At 42.6% G+C, this 20,095-nt stretch overlaps 1 long non-coding RNA gene across 3 annotated transcripts in view; it reads right to left on the reverse strand.

Moving 5' to 3' along the window:
* Positions 1-219: 219 nt before the first annotated feature.
* Positions 220-20,095, reverse strand: part of LOC106577871 (uncharacterized) — a 30,016-nt gene continuing 10,140 nt past the window's right edge. For 2 of the 3 annotated variants that reach the window (XR_014380523.1, XR_014380521.1), the window contains 4 exons: positions 8,619-8,774; positions 8,298-8,360; positions 7,937-8,061; positions 220-6,160 (listed from right to left, as the gene is read on the reverse strand). This is a non-coding gene — a long non-coding RNA (uncharacterized LOC106577871). Of the gene's footprint in view, positions 6,161-7,936; positions 8,062-8,297; positions 8,364-8,618; positions 8,775-20,095 lie in introns of all 3 variants that reach the window. The other variant, XR_014380522.1, reaches the window with a different exon arrangement.

The raw sequence follows: 20,095 nt of genomic DNA on the forward strand, positions 1-20,095 counted from the left end.
TTCCTAAGAAAAGCAATTTTTCCAACTTGAATGTGCACTGGTTTGAGTCAGAGGGCCTTCCCCCTACCCAACATGAACCATTCAATGACAACTTATACACTACACAGGTAGCACAATAACAGCTCCAATTACTTACCCCTTCTATATATAGCCTACAGATGCTTATCATGTATTGCAACATCTCTGCCATGATTAACTTTCCAAGGAAGGAAGGGAACATTCAAGATTCAAGACTTTATTGCCGTACCAACCGAAGCTGTTAGGAAATTGATTTAGTTCAGATTATTACAGCGTCAAAGGTACACATGAATATACATCTTTATACTTGCATAACCTATACATACAGTAGATACAGTGCACATAATTCATGGTATAAAAGTAAAAAACAAAGGGAATATAAAACTTTTGGCTAGTCCTGAGTAGTTCTGGGTAATTTCTAAGTTAGTGTTTCTGTTTAGTTCAAGGTTCTTGGGCTCGATTCAATCCGTAGTACTGGAGATCAGGTAATGGGGCTCCCGAGTGGCGCAGTGGTCTAAGACACTGCATCTCAGTGCAAGAGGTGTCACTGCACTACCTGGTTTGAATCCAGGCTGCACCACTTTTGGCCGTGATTGGGAGTCCCATAGGGCGGTGCGCAATTGGCCCAGCGTCGCCCGGGTTTGGCCGGGGTAGGCAGTCATTGTAAATAAGAATTTGTTCTTAACTGACTTGCCTGGTTACATTTTTAAACGTTTTTTTTTTTTTTTATGTCCAATTGAGCTAACATATGCAGTGTTTAGTCTCCACAAACGCGGGAACATTGCTTTTAAATGTATATTGCGATGTAGCAAAGGTCTTCAGCTCTATGGATTGAATCGAGCACTTAGCTACTGAGCCAGTAGCTCACTGCTATGCACTATACAGTAGTATCTTAAGATATACCATATGAAAGGGTGTGTGATTCAACCTGTACCATGCTGTGTAGGGATAGAGAACAGCGTATGGTGTAGAGTGTGGGAGGGGGGTCTTCCCCAATGTTAGAGGGGGAACCCACTCTATGTACATCAAATCAGGTCCTTCATACAGGGTGTTCCCTCTCAGTTCCCCTTTCACACTGTATTACACAGAACCATTCAACTTTCAGTGAAGTCAAATTCATATAATTCAATTATAAAGATGAGTGCAAATGTAGTGTTCATGCAATTTAATGATACTTAGATACTGGAATATTTATTAGACGTATCGGAACTGAAGACACATTTGACAAGATGCACATTCCATCAAAATAAGTAAACACAATACAATAAAATATATATATTTAAAAGCCAATAAAAGTAGGCCTTAGGGAGATGAAGGGTGGGATATTGATCATGCAAAAGAAAAACAATTGATAAGGCACTATTTTCAAACAAACATTGAGTAGGCCTACAATAGAGTACGATGGAGTGTGTGACTTTATTCTTCATTGATATTCATATCAATCAAAAGTGTAATATTTTGCCATAAAATCTATGTTGACATGCCTGATATCTACCTTAACCCCTGTCTCTGTCTCTCTCTATCGCTCTTTCTAAAGCAAGACACTGCCCTCTTGTGCCAAAAATATGGATATACTGTAAGTATATCAACAAAGCTCATTTAGGCAGAATTCAATCATTGTGGATAATGCATCATGGACAAGTCCACAAAATAGCAAACAATTCATATTGGCAACTACAGTTAGTATTCACCCAAGGAAAGTTAGGACCGGAGTGGCTTCATACTATATCAATATCCAATGACAATGTCAATAAAATGTCATTATTTGAGTCCACAGGGTTGTGATACAGCATAAACAACCAGAGAGAAGTAGCAGAAAATCTGCAATGATTGAATCCCAGCCTTATTCACATGGTTTAGTGTCTGTTAATCTCCCTGAGCATCATGGCACATGAGGTCATGTTACATCATGAACATAGTCACAGTTTAAGGGTGTTGCTACTGTAGGTATATGGCAAAATCAGGAGCCTGCACCAATATAATTCCATATACATATTAGACTATAGCTTTTTTCCCCCACAGTTTTCACATAATCGATCAAGGCTGTTATCTTAATTTAATTTTGGACATACCTGCTGTACAAGTTTATTCATCAGATAATATGTAAAACATGACTCGGGTGGAACATTCTAACATCAAGTCACCAATCTACTCCCCATGACTCAACCTTACTGTTCACTGCTGAGGTTTAAACTGGATATAGCTGTTTTAATGTTTGCAACACTACTAACTACACCTTAGAGTATTTTGATTTCCTCCTAACTTCAATCACAATTATTTTTTCAAGATAAACAAATATTATTGTATTTTGTTTTTAAGACATGATTAGCTACTCAATTTATAGGAGAGAAAATTAGTCTTTATTGTCCATGTCACGGGAATGGTAGAATGACCTTTCTATTGTCCATAAAGTGTAGTTACTGTTTTGCCTTACCATCCTCTATCTATGACTTATGGTTTACTACTGTTAAATACTAATTGTGGTTACAGGGAAAGGGAAAGGTTGTGCACTTACTCATGATTTGCTTTTCTTTTTTTCTTTTTTTATACCTCTATAGTATTTTGACTTCCTACTAACTTAAATCACAATCATTGAAAAAAAAATATATATATATAATATTTTGTTCTTAAGACATAATTAGCTACTCAATTTATAGGAGAGAAAAGGAGTCTCTATTGTCCATGTCACTAGAATGGTAGACTGATCTTTCTATTATCCATACAGTTTAGTTACTGGTCAGCATTTGCGAAACGTGGAAATTTCACATGTGAAATCATGTGATTTTCCAGATTTGAAATCATGTGTTTTTTCCCATATAGGGCAATAATGACTGACATACATTAATCCTGACTAGCCAATGTACATTCTACTGACAGCAGTATTCACACTCTATAGTTGTGGGGTGATGATGGCAGTGCTGCCAACTCTCTTCGATTGGGGGCCCATGTTCATGCACCATTGGTTTAACACATGCTACATTACTACTAGCACATTAGGAGTCATCAATTACTATTAGGGCTTTCCTCACAATTACTTTCTGTTACTACTTCCCCTAATCCTGTATACCATTCAATCATTGGCCCATTGTCTTCGTATAGGTAGCATCATTAAATGCATTATTATTTTTTTTATTTATTAAATAAAATGTATTAAGAATAGAGTGAGACGTTAAAAATAATTTGGTAATTGGACGGTAGTAAACTAAATCAGAAGGATCTAGTCCTTTATGTAGTGGGAGGGCAATTGTCAAGTAAAAAATACAGGTCAGTGGTTCTGCAATAAGTGGGTCAGAGAGCTGCAGTAAGAAAGGATCATGTGAATCAGCCCCTAGGTTTTTTTTTACATCAATCTTTCTTTTTTAACCCCCTTTTTATCCCCAATTTCGTGGTATCCAATTGGTAGAAGTTACAGTCTTGTCTCATCACTGCGACTCCCGTACGGACTCGGGAGAGGCGAAGGTTGAGAGCCGTGCGTCCTCCGAAACACAACCCAACCAAGCCGCACTGCTTCTTGACACAATGCCCATCCAACCCGGAAGCCAGCCGCACCAATGTGTCAGAGGAAACACCATACACCTAGCGACCATGTCAGCGTGCACTGCGCCCGGCCCGCCACAGGAGTCACTAGTACGCGATGAGACAAGGATATCCCTGCCGGCCACACCCTCCCCTAACCTGGACGACGCTAGGCCAATTGTGCGCCGCCCCATGGGTCTCCCGGTCGCGGCCGGCTGCTTTTACATCAATCTTTAGCAAACACTTAGTACATCACCGACATCAAAGGGTTGAAATGAAAATGAGTCTGTTAGTGCATCATTTTCTCCAATCTTTTCTGAGGTGACTAAATGACTCTCTCTGTTGTATGATATGAACTTTCAGAGATTATCCTTTCAAACAGGTAGCTAGCTGAAGCAAAATTTTTATTAAAATCATCACTAATTTCCATTTGGTCTAGAATTGGACCAGAGGCTGTCAAAACCTGCTGGGGCAATGAGGGGGTGGAGTTTTGTTTCAAATATTTGACCACTTTCCAGAAATTGGCTGGATTACCACCACTCTCTGATACACAATTCAAGAAATGTGTTGATTTTGCTTTTTTAACCAGGGAAAGACATCTATTCGTCAAATATCTGAAGGACTGCCAATTTCTGTATTTCTCAAACAATTCATTTTTTTACTAGGCAAGTCAGTTAATAACCTGTTAGGGCTAGGGGGCAGTATTGACACGGCTGGATAAAAAACATACCCGATTTAATCTGGTTACCACTCCTACCCAGTAACTAGAATATGCATATACTTATTACATATGGATAGAAAACACCCTAAAGTTTCTAAAACTGTTTGAATGGTGTCTGTGAGTATAACAGAACTCAAATGGCAGGTCAAAACCTGAGAGATTCCTTTACAGGAAGTGGCCTGTCTGACCATTTCTTGAACTTCTTTTCCATCTCTATCTTTTACTAAGGATCTCTGCTCTAACGTGACACTTCCCACGTCTTCCATAGGCTCTCAGAGCCCGGGAAAAAACAGAATGTCGTCATTCCAGCCCCAGGCTGAAACACATTATCGCCTTTCTCAAGTGGCCGATCAAGGGACTCTGGGCTTATGCGCGTGACCCGACCGCCCCCGCCTTTGCGATTTTTTCCTCTGTTTGCCGAAAAGGAGATTCCCTGTCGGAATATTATCGCTTTTCTACGAGAAAAATGGCGTAAAAATTGATTTTAAACAGCGGTTGACATGCTTCGAAGTACGGTAATGGAATATTTAGAATTTTATTGTCACGAATTGCGCCATGCGCGCGACACTTCTTTACCATTTCGGATAGTGTCTGGAACGCACGAACAAAACGCCGCTATTCGGATATAACGATGGATTATTTTGGACCAAACCAACATTTGTTATTGAAGTAGCAGTCCTGGGAGTGCATTCTGACGAAGACAACAAAAGGTAATCAAACTTTTATAATAGTAAATATGATTATGGTGAGTGCTAAACTTGCCGGGTGTCTAAATAGCGAGCCCGTGATGCCTGGGCTATGTACTTAGAATATTGCAAAATGTGCTTTCACCAAAAAGCTATTTTAAAATCGGACATATCGAGTGCATAGAGGAGGTCTGTATCTATAATTCTTAAAATAATTGTTATGCTTTTTGTGAACGTTTATCGTGAGTAATTTAGTAAAATGTTAGCGAATTCCCCGGAAGTTTGCGGGGGGTATGCTAGTTCTGAACGTCACATGCTAATGTAAAAAGCTGGTTTTTGATATAAATATGAACTTGATTGAACAAAACATGCATGTATTGTATAACATAATGTCCTAGGGTTGTCATCTGATGAAGATCATCAAAGGTGAGTGCTGCATTTAGCTGTCTTCTGGGTTTTGGTGACATATGCTGGCTTGAAAAATGGGTGTCTGATTATTTCTGGCTTGGTACTCTGCTGACATAATCTAATGTTTTGCTTTCGTTGTAAAGCCTTTTTGAAATCGGACAGTGTGGTTAGATTAACGAGAGTCTTGTCTTTAAATAGCTGTAAAATAGTCATATGTTTGAGAAATTGAAGTAATAGGATTTTTAAGGTTTTGAAAATCGCGCCACAGGCTTAAAGTGGCTGGGACGCAAGCGTCCCACCTAGCCCATAGAGGTTTTAAGAACAAATTCTTATTTTCAATGACAGCCTAGGAAGAGTGGGTTAACTGCCTTGTTCATGGGCAGAACGACAGATTTTCATCTTGTCAGCTCGGGGATTCGATCTTGCAACCTTTCATTTACTAGTCCAACGCTCTAACCACTAGGCTACCCGCCACCCCATGAATATACCAATGATAACGTCGGGCTTTTACTCTTACTTTTTTGTATGCAAATGTTTTATCTGCAACAGAGTTAAACAGGGAAAGAAAACAATTAATGGCCTGATCAGAGTTAGTGAAAGTTGACTCAACCATCCCAATCACTCAACCCCAGCTCAGACAAAAATAATGCACCCAAAATACAAAATAAATAAACAAAACAAATAGACTCTGTTAAACTCAGTTACAGTTGGCTTGTCTGCGTGCTGGATGTTACATAAGACTTTAGATTAGGCCCACTTCTACAGGTACTGCAATGTACCTTTTACCACGGCGACACCACCCTTTTCGCTCCTATAAAATATAGACAATTGAATAAGATACAGCACATCACACATATGATTTTTCAACTTCCAGTTCTATTGTTTTCATATATTTACAGCTGAAGTCAGAAGTTTACATACACTTAGGTTGGAGTCAGTAAAACTCATTTTTCAACCACTCCTCAAATGTCTTGTTAACAAACTATAGTTTTGGCAAGTCGGTAAGGAAATCTACTTTGTGCATAACACAAGTCATTTTTCCAACAATTGTTTACAGAGAGATCATTTCACTTAGAATTCACTGTATCACAATTCCAGTGGGTCAGACGTTTACATACACTAAGTTGACTGTGCCTTTAAACAGCTTGGAAAATTCCAGAAAATGACGTCATGGCTTTAGAAGCTAATTGACATCATTTTTGTCAATTGGAGGTGTACCTGTGGATGTATTTCAAGGCCTATCTTCAAATTCAGCACCGCATTGCTTGACATCATAGGAATATCAAAATAAATCAGCCAAGACCTAAAAAAAAAAAATTGTAGACCTCCGCAAGTCAGGTTCATCCTTTGGAGCAATTTCCAAACGCCTGAAGGTACCACGTTCATCTGTACAAACAATAGTACGCAAGTATAACCATGGGACCACGCAGCCGTCATACCGCTCAGGAAGGAGACGCGTTCTGTCTCCTAGAGATGAAAGTACATTTGTGCGAAAAGTGAAAATAAATTCCAGAACAGCAAAGGACCTTGTGAAGATGCTGGAGGAAACAGGTACAAAAGTATCTATATCCACAGTAAAACGAGTCCTATATCGACATAACCTGAAAGGCTGCTCAGCAAGGAAGAAGCCATTGCTCCAAAACCGCCATAAAAAAGCCAGACCACGGTTTGCAACTGCACATGGGGACAAAGATCGTACTTTCTGGAGAAATGTCCTCTGGTCTGATGAAACAAAATGTAACTGTTTGGCCATAATGACCATCGTTATGTTTGGAGGAAAAAGGGGGAGGCTTGCAAGCCGAAAAACACCATTCCAACCGTGAGGCACGGGAGTGGCAGCATCATGTTGTGGGGATGCTTTGCTGCAGGAGGGACTGGTGCACTTCACAAAATAGATAACGTCATGAGGGGGGAAAATTATGTGGATATATTGAAGCAACATCTCAAGACATCAGTCAGGAAGTTAAAGCTTGGTCGCAAATGGGTCTTCCAAATGGACAATGACCCCAAGCATACTTCCAAAGTTGTGGCAAAATGGCTTAAGGACAACAAAGTCAAGGTATTGGAGTGGCCATCACAAAGCCCTGACCTCAAACCTATAGAAAATCTGTGGGCAGAACTGAAAAAGCGTGCGCGAGCAAGGAGGCCTACAAACCTTACTCAGTTACACTAGCTCTGTCAAGAGGAATGGACCAAAATTCACCCAATTTATTGTGGGAAGCTTGTGGAAGGCCACCCAAAACATTTCACCCAAGTTAAACAATTTAAAGGCAATGCTACCAAATACTAATTGAGTGTATGTAAACTTCTGACCCACTGGGAATGTGATGAAAGAAATAAAAGCTGAAATAAACAATTCCCTCTACTATTATTCTGACACTTCACATTATTAAAATAAAGTGGTGATCCTAACTGACCTAAAACGGGGAATTCTTACTGGGATTAAATGTCAGAAATTGTGAAAAACTGAGTTTAAATGTATTTGGCTAAGGTGTATGTAAACTTCTGACTTCAACTGTACATTCACAGAAATGTTGAGAATCCTGAAAATATACTGTATCTCTGACAAAGTACAAAGAACACATACCAGACAAGTACAATCAATACAAAATCCAATGTAAAATCCAATGAAAAATCCAATGATAATAATGGCAATGCAAATGCAAGGGAAAATCCACGACCAGTTGGAAATTGCGTCGTTTCCAGATGTTTCTGTGCATGAAAAATATATTAAATCAATAGAACATGCCAAATCCTCATACAATAGTAAAAGGAACACATACAAATATTGACAATTAACGGGAAAAAAGAGCTTTGGAACTAGGCTATATGTGTTCAGTACAGAGGACGCCATGTTTTTTAAATGTATAGCTGTATATGCATCCATCTTAACACTACCCTAAAGCTTCCATCTCTTATACTTTATGATGTATTGAGTTTATAATTACCATTTCTGGGTTCATCCACTTTCACTGCTGACACATTTGATTGTACTGTGCGCTGTGTCGACACTGCTGAAAATATGGCAAAAAAAAACAATTTAAAAATATCTAAAGGGACAGCATTAAAACATGCACATTGACTTAAACCTGCAATAATGTATTTCAGGACATAAATCAGTTTTGTTGAAAATATATAAATGTTACTATAACTAAATTAATAGTGACACAGGTACACCCCAAATGCTACCCCATAATTGTAATTTTAATAACTATAGTACCAAAGTTAAAACAGAGCATTACATAGTATAAAATGTGTGTATGAGTGACCTTGTTTAATCTTTATGGTGCATTTTAAAGCACTGTTATTAATAGCAGAGGCCCTGAATCCACATTCGAGGTTGTTTTTGCAAAAATTATCCATGAGTTTTTCATATGATTCTTGCTTCGAAGGTTCCGTTACGTCATGCATGCATTGGAACTCACCTAGAAGAATATCACATTCTATTAGGCAACACACATAAAGACTACATCTAGAATGCCTTATGAATTACACACTTATACCCATACAGAAAAATAATATATTGGAATATATTTAAATCAATTGGAAATATATTACAATATATTGGGAAAATGTATTTATCAAATATATAAATAAATAAAATATGTCAAATACACACTCACACCTCACAACCTTCTCTACACCGATGATAATATTGAGTCTTTATTGACCTCTGGTACCTTAGCATTAGGTTCCCAAAGAGGTGTTTTGCATGCAAAAGTTGGATCATTGAGTTGTTGTTGAAAAAAATTCTGCAGCTATTGAGGTAAAGCCTACTGCCACTTATGAAACAGTAAAAATAAATGAGGTGTTTATTTCGAAAAGACACTTGAACGTAGAACATACCTGTAAATATATATTCAAATATATTTTTCCAGAGTTGTCAATCACAATTTTAAATGTTGCAGAGCACCGCCTCAAACTGACAGAGCAGCCTTCACAATTTAGTAATGTATTCCGAAGGAGAAGAGCAGCTGTCACTACCAAAAAGCTTTCTCGTGGATAATGGCAATTTATTTTATTATAGATTAATAACATTGAATTAAAATATGTTTTTAACCTGGTGGGTGACAGAGGAAGAAGATCATTTCTTCAACTGCAAGCAAGAATTTTCAGCAAGCTTGTTAACACAGCTAGCTGGCTAGCTAGATCCTGCTTTAGCTTGCCACCAACATGCAGTGTGACTGGCCAAGGTAAGAATTGTTTTGAAAATGAAAGTTGAGTAGAGTTCAGTACAGTACAGTTAATGTCATGCATGGATTAGCCTACCTGGTCATGCATCTATTAGCCTACCTGGTGTGTGAACTGCTGACTGCTAATAACTTGCAGATAGTTGTTGACACATCAACCAGGATTAAGGGGTAATTTGTGACTTGTTTTGGTAATCAGTGGCTGTATTGGAAGGGGAATGGTTTCCCAGGCAATCAGCAATTAGTGTAAGTACTTGAGTCTCCCTTGGTTTCTCAGCGGTAGCTGTAAGCGGCATTCGTGTCAGTGGCAGTCTCGTCACCCAAAAAAAAGACGGTTCTGAGAGGAAGGCTCCACACCACTGTTACGTTCCCCAGTTTTTGTGTTGTGGTTTTGTTTGTATGTGTGTTTCAGGATGGATTCCTGAAATTTCCCCCAAGCAGCTGATTGGTCCGCCACATCCATGATTGGAGATCTGACCCCGCCCTCTCATCAGGGGATACAGCTGTATCCCATTACAGACTCCTTCTCCAGCTATATAAACCAGTGTTCTGTTGCTCAGAAGAAGAGATGATTAGTGTGTCCTGTGTTGGTTGTTTCTTCGATAGAGCTAATGGTTATGTTCTGTATTGGTTGTTGCTCAGAGAGAGCTTCTTTGGTGTCTTGTGTTGGTTGTTGCTCAAATAGTTTGTGTATAGTATTTTTGTAGCCGGTCCTGCAAAGTTGTATATGTCAAAAGGACTGTGTTCGTGATTAGTAATTATTCTGTCTTTTGTTCCCAGGGGGGAAGGGAAAGGCACCTAGAGTGTTTCGGCAAGAGGCCTGCGGGCATACATATACCCGTAGTCTGTACTATGTCTATACACACTAGGTAAGACCTGGGTGGACCATCCCCTGTATTTTGGTTGGCGCACCAGGTGGCACTAAGTTAGGTAAGTAGTAGATGGGTAGAAGGGGCTTTGAAATGTACTTTTTTGCTTTGGTTCCATCCAGCCCCTTTTGCCCATATTACTGTGTGAAGGAATAAATTGTCTGCTTTTGTCATCCTTACTCGCACCTACAAACCCTCTCACCCTCTCAGGGCTGGGTGTCTCTTTCGCTCCACAGGGAGTTGCATTGTAGAAGGGTGTTGCGTTCCCTCTTCCTAGAGGTGTACATAACAGCCACTCTCCCACTTAATATCTTACTGAGTTATTTTCTCATTTTTGCCAACTGTTTTCTACTGTCTCTGTAGGCCTAACAGAAGCTCCCCACCCCTTGGCTGCAACTCTTCTAATTTAGTGCACCATGCACAACCAACCCATGTGGAATTCAGGGTCTCTGGCAGCATTTGGAACTGCCAATCTGCGGTCAAGAAGAGCGAGTTCATCTCAGGTATGCTGCCCTTCAGTCCCTCAAATTTATAGCCCTGACGGAGACATGGATCAGCCCAGAGAACACTGCTACTCCAGCTGATCTCTCTTGATCTGACTACATTTTTCTCTCATAGTCCAAGAGCATCTAGTTGTTGCAATGATTGCACAGGGCTACTAGTTTCTCCTAAGTGGAGATTTTCTTTTCTCCCTCTCACCTGTCCATATCCTCATTTGAATTCCATGCTGTTACTGTCACTTGTCCACTCTAGCTTAACATTGATCTATCACCCACCAGGTGCCCTTGGAGAGCTCCTCAACAATTTTCTCTCTCGCTCTTATTACTCTCTCCTATCCAATAACCTCTCCCTTCTGCCAACCCCCCTTTCTTCCCGGCCGGTGCGGCCCTCCCCTCCTACTCCATGGCTTATTGACATTTTTACATTTACATTTTAGTCATTTAGCAGACGCTCTTATCCAGAGCAACTTACAGTAGTGAATGCATACATTTCATACTTTCTTTTTTTGTACTGGCCCCCTGTGGGAATCAAACCCACAACCCTGGCCTTGCACACACCATGCTGGCGTTGCAAACACCATGCTCTACCAACTGAGCTACAGGGAAGCTCACTCATTGTGAGCTTACAGAACAGGGCTGTGGGCAGCTGAGAGAAGGAAAACCAACACTCAACTCCTGTGATGTCAACCTGTATCCCTTTTTTCTTTCCAAAACAATTTTGCGTGCAGTATCTGATCAACACTTGTTATTTCTCAGAACGATCTTCTTGACCCTAACCAGTCAGTCTTCAAGATGGGTCACTCAACTGAGACTGCTCTTCTGTGTCACATAGGCTTTCCGCACTGCCAAAGCTGACTCTCTCTCTCCTCTGTTCTCATTCTCCTAGATCTATCTGCTGCCTTCAACACCATGAACCATCAAATCCTCTTCTCCACCCTCTCAGGGCTGGGTGTCTCAGGCTCTACACACTCTTGGATTGCAGCCTACCTGGCAGGCCGCTCCTACCAGGTGACATGGAGACGTTCTGTGTCTGCACTACATACACTCACTACACATGTCCCCCAGGGCTCGGTTCTAGGCTCTCTATACACCAAGTCACTTGGCTCCATCATATCCTCACAGGTCTCGCCTATCAGGTGACAGATGTCTCAGCTCTGTCGGCCCACCACCTCAAGATCTATCTCAACAAGATGGAGCTGCTCTTCCTCCCGGGGAAGGCCTACCCGCTCAAAGACCTCTCTATCACGGTTAACAACTCCAGTGACTTGCTTCTGCAGGTTCATGCTCTATAACCTCCGTAGTGTACTACCCTTCTTCACACAGGAAGCGGCGCAGGTCCTAATCCATGAACTCGCCTGGACTAGTGCAACTTGCTGTTGGCTGGGCTCCCCGCTTGTGCCATAAAACCCCTGCAACTTATCCAGAATGCTGTAGCCTGCCTTGTTTTCAACCTTCCAAGTTCTCCCATGTCACCCTGCTCCTCTACACAATTCACTGGCTCCCAGTTGAGGCTTGCATCCACTACAAGACCATGGTGCTTGCCTACTGAACAGGAAATGCCCATCCCTACCTTCAGGCTATGCTCAAACCCTACACCCAACCTGAGTTCTCTGTTCTGACACCTATGATCTCTTGGACCACCCACCCCTATGGGAGGGCAGCTCCCACACAGCCCAGTCCAAGCACTTTTCTGTTCTGGCACCGCAATGTTGGAACCAGCTTCCCCCTGAAGCTAGGATGGCAGAGGCCCTGCCCATCTTGTGAAAGCATCTGAAACCCTAACTTTTCAAAGAATATCTTAAATAATCCCTGTTCTAAAATAAAACTTGCACTTGATTCTTCCCCCCCCCCCCTTCTAGCTCTGACTATGCTGATAACTACTTTATTAAGGGAAAATGGACTTACTATGTTTGTGATATGTGGTTGTCCCACCTAGCTACTGTAAGATGAGTGCACTAAATGTGAGTCGCTCTGGATAAGAGCGTTTGCTAAAAAAACAAGTCAAATATTTTTTTTACTTGTAGTCCGCAATGGACACTGGAGGTGACATAATCTGCATTGTAAGTAACAATTTGATGTTCAAATGTTAAGTGCAAAGAGGTAATTTGAACATTTATTTTTGTGTGTAAGATGGGACGTTCCATTGACTACCATGACACAATATTATTGGCGAGATATTTTGGAAGTATTGTCATGAGTCATTCAAAGTATACCACAGAATGCTATTGTGATTTAGTGCAGATTATTTTATGTAGCCCAGTAAGGTAAACATTTACCCATCAAAATATATGGCAACATAGATTTATGAAATATATTTTACTAGCTACAACAGCATGCTGTCAAAATGAATTTCCACACCATAAATTTAAACAAATACAGTTGAAATCGGAAGTTTACATGCACTTAGGTTGGAGTCATTAACTTTTTATTTATTTTTTTCAGCCACTCCACACATTTCTTGTTAACCAACTTGCCAAAACTATAGTTCGTTATCTACTTTGTGCATGACTGATAAGATAATTATCTAATAAAGGTAAATTAATCAATAAACCATGATGAATTATTAGTCATACAGCATGGTTAATGAATAATCAATGTAGTGATCGAATGGTCTGATTAGTTCCAGAAAGTCCAGGAACCACTGGAGAGGGAAAGAAATGTGTGTATGCAATTAGTATTAGAGAGCATTGGACAGATGGTAAAGGGAGTAAAACTTCAAAGGGTTCCTAACCTTGAGGGAAAGGAACAGGCTGAGCTAGAATGTGATAAACAGCGTGAGAAGTCAAGGGGGGTTGCAGGTCACCAACAGTTTGTGTGTAAATGCATGTGCATAAGTAAGCAAGAACTATAAAATGACTGTTTTGTTATCCTGACGCCAGAACGTTCTCATGAATAAAGCTACAGAAACCTTTTGCAGAAAGCTGAGTCCTTGCCTAATTATTTAACCCATTGTCTTACAAACCTTGGGCATTAGTCAAGGCGAATTGATTATTGATTATCATCGAGATATAAAATTCCTTTAACAATGACACAAGTCATTTTTCCAACAATTGTTTAGACAGATTATTTCACTTATAATTCACTGTATCATAATTCCCGTGGGTCAGATTACATACACTGAGTTGACTGTGCCTTTAACCTGTTGTGGTATAGGGGGCAGCATTTTCACGGCCGGATGAAAAAACGTACCCGATTTTAAACTGGTTACTACTCTTGCCCAGAAATGAAAATATGCATATGGCAGGCAAAAACCTGAGAAAATTCCAAGCAGGAAGTGGCCTGTCTGAGAACTGTAGTTCTACTTTTGAATCCCTAGAGAAACTACAAATACTTATGAGTCACGTTGCACTTCCTAAGGCTTCCATTGGCTGTCTAAAGCCTTCAGAACGTGGATTGAGCCGTCTCTGGGCAGAGTATAGTGGCTCAGTTTCTCAGTGGTCTGCCTGGGGACAAAGAGATTGGATATGCACGTTCACGTGAGCATGCTGTATTTTCTATTCCTCTTTGAATGAATACACTATTGTCTGGTTGGAATATTATCGCTATTTTATGTGAAAAATACCATAAAATTTGATTTTAAACAGCATTTGACATGCTTCTAAGTACGGTAATGGAACATTTAGAATTTTTTTGTCTCAATGCGCTCGCGCGTTACCCTTTGGATAGTGACCTGAACGCACGAACAAAACGGAGGTATTTGGACATAACTATGGATTATTTCGAACAAAAACATTTGTTGTGGAAGTAGCAGTCCTGGGAGTGCATTCTGACGAAGATCAGCAAAGGTAATACAATATTTCTAATATTAATTCTGAGTTTAGGTGATCCCGAAGTTGGCGGGTGTCTGAATAGCTAGCCGTGATGTCTGAGCTATGTACTCAGAATATTGAAAAATGTGCTTTCTCCGTAAAGCTATTTTAAAATCTGACACCGCGGTTGCGTAAAGAAGTTCTGTATCTATAATTCTTAAAATAATTGTTATGTATTTTGTCAAGGTTTATGATGAGTATTTTTGTAAATTCACCGGTGGAAAATACATTTTCTCAACAACCTACGCCAATGTAAAATGCTGTTTTTGGATATAAATATGAACTTTATCGAACAAAACATACATATAATGTGTAACACAATGTCCTAGGAGTGTCATCTGATGAAGATCGTCAAAGGTTAGTGCATAATTTAGCTGTGTTTTCGGTTTCTGTGACATATTTCCCTGCTTGGAAAATGGCTGTGTGATTATTTGTCTATGTATTCTCCTAACATAATCTAATGTTTTGCTTTTGCTGTAAAGCCTTTTTGAAATCGGACAATGTGGTTAGATTAACGAGAGTCTTATCTTTAAAATGGTGTAAAATAGTTGAATGTTTGAGAAAATTGAATTATGGTATTTTAGTAGTTTTTGTATTTCGCACCATGCAATCCCATTGGCTGTTGGCTAGGGGTCCCGTCTAGATGAAAGAAGTTAAACAGCTTGGAAAATTCCAGAAAATTATGTCATGGCTTTAGAAGCTTCTGATAGGCTAATTGACATCATTTTAGTCAATTGGAGGTGTACCTGTGGATGTATTTCAAGGCCTACCTTCAAACTCAGTGCCTCTTTGCTTGACATCTTGGGAAAATCAAAAGAAATCAGCCAAGACCTCAGGAAAAAAAAAATTGTAGACCTCCAGAAATCTGGTTCATCCTTGGGAGCAATTTCAAAACGCCTGAAGGTATCACGTTCATCTATACAAACAATAGCACGCAAGTATAAATATTATGGGACCACGCAGCCGTCATATTGTTCAGGAAGGAGACGCATTCTGTCTCCTAGAGATTAACGTACTTTGGTGTGAAAAGTGTAAATCAATCCCAGAACAACAGCAAAGGACCTTGTGAAGATGCTGGAGGAAACAGGTACAAAAGTATCTATATCCACAGTAAAGCGAGTCCTATATCGACATAACCTGAAAAGCCGCTCAGCAAGGAAGAAGCCACTGCTCCAAAACTGCCATAAAAAAGCCAGACTACGGTTTGCAACTGCACATGGGGACAAAGATCGTACTTTTTGGAGAAATGTCCTCTGGTCTGATGAAACAAAAATAGAACTGTTTGGCCATAATGACATTATGTTTGGAGGAAAAAGGGGGAGGCTTGTAAGCCAAAGAACACCATCCCAACCGTGAAGCACATGGGTGGCAGCATCATGTTGTGGGGGTGGTTTGCTGCAGGAGGGACTGGTGCACTTCGCAAAATAGATGGCATCATGAGGAGGGGAATTTATGTGGATATATTGAAGCAACATCTCAAGACATCATTTTTTTTTTACATTTTAGTCATTTAGCAGACGCTCTTATCCAGAGCGACTTACAGTAGTGAATGCATACATTTCATACAATTTCATACATTTTTTTTTCTGTGCTGGCCCACCATGGGAATCGAACCCACAACCCTGGCGTTGCAAACACCATGCTCTACCAACTGAGCTACAGGGAAGTTAAAGCTTGGTTGCAAATGGGGTGGCATTTCTTTGGGGTGCCGCACAGCCCTCCATGTGCTCGCCAGAGGTAGCCTGACTGCCATTAAGTACCGAGATGAGATCCTCAGACCCCTTGTGAGACCATCTGCTGGTGCGGTTGGCCCTGGGTTCCTCCTAATGCAAGACAATGCTAGACCTCATGTGGCTGGAGTGTGTCAGCAGTTCCTGCAAGAGGAAGGCATTGATGCTATGGACTGGCCCGCCCGTTCCCCAGACCTGAATCCAATTGAGCACATCTTGGACATCATGTCTCGCTCCATCCACCAACGCCACGTTGCACCACAGACTGTCCAGGAGTTGGCGGATGCTTTAGTCCAGGTCTGGGAGGAGATCCCTCAGGAGACCATCCGCCACCTCATCAGGAGCATGCCCAGGCGTTGTAGGGAGGTCATACAGGCACGTGGAGGCCACACACACTACTGAGCCTCATTTTGACTTGTTTTAAGGACATTACATCAAAGTTGGATCAGCCTGTAGTGTGGTGTTCCACTTTAATTTATTTTTGTGTGATTTTGTTGTCAGCACATTCAACTATGTAAAGAAAAAAGTATTTAATAAGATTATTTCATTAATTCAGATCTAGGATGTGTTATTTTAGTGTTCCCTTTATTTTTTTGAGCAGTGTATATTTGGCCTTTGTTGTTGTGCTGAAAGGTGAATTTGTCTCCCAGTGTCTGTTGGAAAGCAGACTGAACAAGGTTTTCCTTGAGGATTTTTCCTGTGCTTAGCACTATTCTGTTTATTTTTATCCTAAAAAACTCTGTAGTCCTTGCCGATGACAAGCATATCCATAACATGATACAGCCACCACCATGCTTGAAAATATGAAGAGTGGTGTTGTGTTCGATTTGCCCCAAACATAACGCTGTGTATTCAGGACATAAATTTAATTTCTTTGCCACATTTTTTGCATTTTTACTTTAGTGCCTTGTTGCAAACAGGATGCATGTTTTGGAATATTATTATTCTGTACAGGCCTTCTTTTCACTCCGTCATTTAGGTTAACATGATCTTTGAATGAATACCTCATCTCTGTACCCCACACATATATGTCACGTCCTGGCCAGTATATAAGGTTAATTGTTTTGTAGTTTGGTCAGGGCGTGGCAGGGGGTATTTGTTTTCTGTGGTTCGGGGTGGTGTGTTTTGTGTAAAGGGTGTTTGATTTAGTAATTCCGGGTTTTGGTTTATGTTTAGTAATTCTATGGTTAGTCTAGGTTGTGTGTTTCTATGTTTGGTTGATTGGGGTTGGGACTCTCAGTTGAAGGCAGGTGTTGTCTATCTGCCTTTGATTGAGAGTTCCATATATTAGGGTGTGTTTGTATGTGTGATTTGTGGGTGATTGTTCTGTGTTTCGCCTTGTGCCTTACCAGACTGTTTTTGTTGATCGTTCGTGTTTTTGTTATTTTGTATGTTCGTTTTGAAAGATAATTAAAAATCAAGATGAGCATTCACGTACCTGCTGCGTTTTGGTCCTCATTCACCGACAACAGCCGTGACAGAATCACCCACCACCAAAGGACCAAGCAGCAGAGGATGGAGCAGACGGAGTTCGAGTTGGACTGGCGGGAGAAGTGGACTTGGGAGGAAGTTCTGGACGGGGCCGGACCTTGGCACCAGGCTGGGGATTATCGACGCCCGCAGTGGGAGATTGAGGCAGCCAAGGCAGAGAGGCGGTGGTACGAGGCCAAGTACGCGCTGAAGGAGAAGCACGAGAGGCACCCCCAAGAAAATTTTGGGGGGGGGCACACGGGTAGTTTGGCTAGGCGTAAGAAGAGCCGGAAGCCAGCTACTCGTGGTTATATGGAGGAGCGTATGGGGTGGAGAGCGCTATGTTTCGCTGAGGAGCGCACTATCTCACCCATACGCACGCACAGTCCGGTGCGCGTTATTCCAGCCCCTCGCAGGTGCCGTGCTAGAGCGGGCATCCAGCCTGGTAGGAGGATGCCTGCGCAGCGCATCTGGTCGCCGGTACGCCTCCGAGGACCAGGCTACCCAACTCCCGCTCTACGCACGGCTACCATCAGGCCCCTGCACAGCCCAGTCTGCCCTGTACGAGCACTCCGCTCGTACAGGGCTACTAGTTCCATCCAGCCAAGGCGGGTTGTGCAGGAGGTAAGATCTAGACCGGCTGTGCGCCTCCATAGCCCTGGGTTTCCAGCTCCTGTCTCTCGTGCGGACCCGGAAGTGCGTCAACCCAGTCCGACTCGTCCTGTTCCCGCTCCCCGCACTAGCCTGGAGGTGCGTGTACATAATCTGGTAATCCCAGTACCAGCACCACGCACCAGGCTACAAGTGCGTCAACCCAGCCTCGCCAGTCAACAGTCTTCATCAGAGCTGCCCGCCAGTCAACAGTCATCATCAGAGCTGCCCGCCAGTCAACAGTCATCATCAGAGCTGCCCGCCAGTCAACAGTCATCGTCAGAGCTGCCCGCCAGTCAACAGTCATCATCAGAGCTGCCCGCCAGTCAACAGTCATCGTCAGAGCTGCCCGCCAGTCAACAGTCATCGTCAGAGCTGCCCGCCAGTCAACAGTCATCGTCAGAGCTGCCCGCCAGTCAACAGTCATCGTCAGAGCTGCCCGCCAGTCAACAGTCATCGTCAGAGCTGCCCGCCAGTCAACAGTCATCGTCAGAGCTGCCCGCCAGTCAACAGTCATCGTCAGAGCTGCCCGCCAGTCAACAGTCGTCAGAGCTGCCCGCCAGTCAACAGTCGCCAGAGAGGTCAGACTGCGCTGAACTGCCGGAGTGGCCAGACTGCGCTGAACTGCCGGAGTGGCCAGACTGCGCTGAACTGCCGGAGTGGCCAGACTGCGCTGAACTGCCGGAGTGGCCAGACTGCGCTGAACTGCCGGAGTGGCCAGACTGCGCTGAACTGCCGGAGTGGCCAGACTGCGCTGAACTGCCGGAGTGGCCAGACTGCCCTGAACTGCCGGAGTGGCCAGACTGCCCTGAACTGCCGGAGTGGCCAGACTGCCCTGAACTGCCGGAGTGGCCAGACTGCCCTGAACTGCCGGAGTGGCCAGACTGCCCTGAACTGCCGGAGTGGCCAGACTGCCCTGAACTGCCGGAGTGGCCAGACTGCCCAGACTGTCCCGAATTGCCAGACTGCCCAGACTGTCCCGAATTGCCAGACTGCCCAGACTGTCCCGAATTGCCAGACTGCCCAGACTGTCCCGAATTGCCAGACTGCCCAGACTGTCCCGAATTGCCAGACTGCCCAGACTGTCCCGAATTGCCAGACTGTCCCGAATTGCCAGACTGTCCCGAATTGCCAGACTGCCCAGACTGTCCCGAATTGCCAGACTGCCCAGACTGTCCCGAATTGCCAGACTGCCCAGACTCTCCCGAATTGCCAGACTGCCCCGACTGCCCCCCGGCGAAGCCAGAGTGGCCCGACAGCCTGGAACGGCCGGAGCCAGAGCCACCTCCAGAAATAGGTGGGTTGGGGAGGGGGGGTGTAGCACAGTGCCGTCGTTGACGGCAGCCACCCTCCCTTCCCTCCCTTTAGAAAAGGGGACTTTTTGTTGGTGTTGCTTGGGGTTATTTTTTGTTAAGGTGCTTCTGGGGTAGCACCTTTAAGGGGGGGGTACTGTCACGTCCTGGCCAGTATATAAGGTTAATTGTTTTGTAGTTTGGTCAGGGCGTGGCAGGGGGTATTTGTTTTCTG

This window comes from Salmo salar, chromosome 02 (assembly GCF_965601325.2).
Source record: "Salmo salar chromosome 02, fSalSal1, whole genome shotgun sequence".
NCBI lineage: Eukaryota > Metazoa > Chordata > Actinopteri > Salmoniformes > Salmonidae > Salmo > Salmo salar.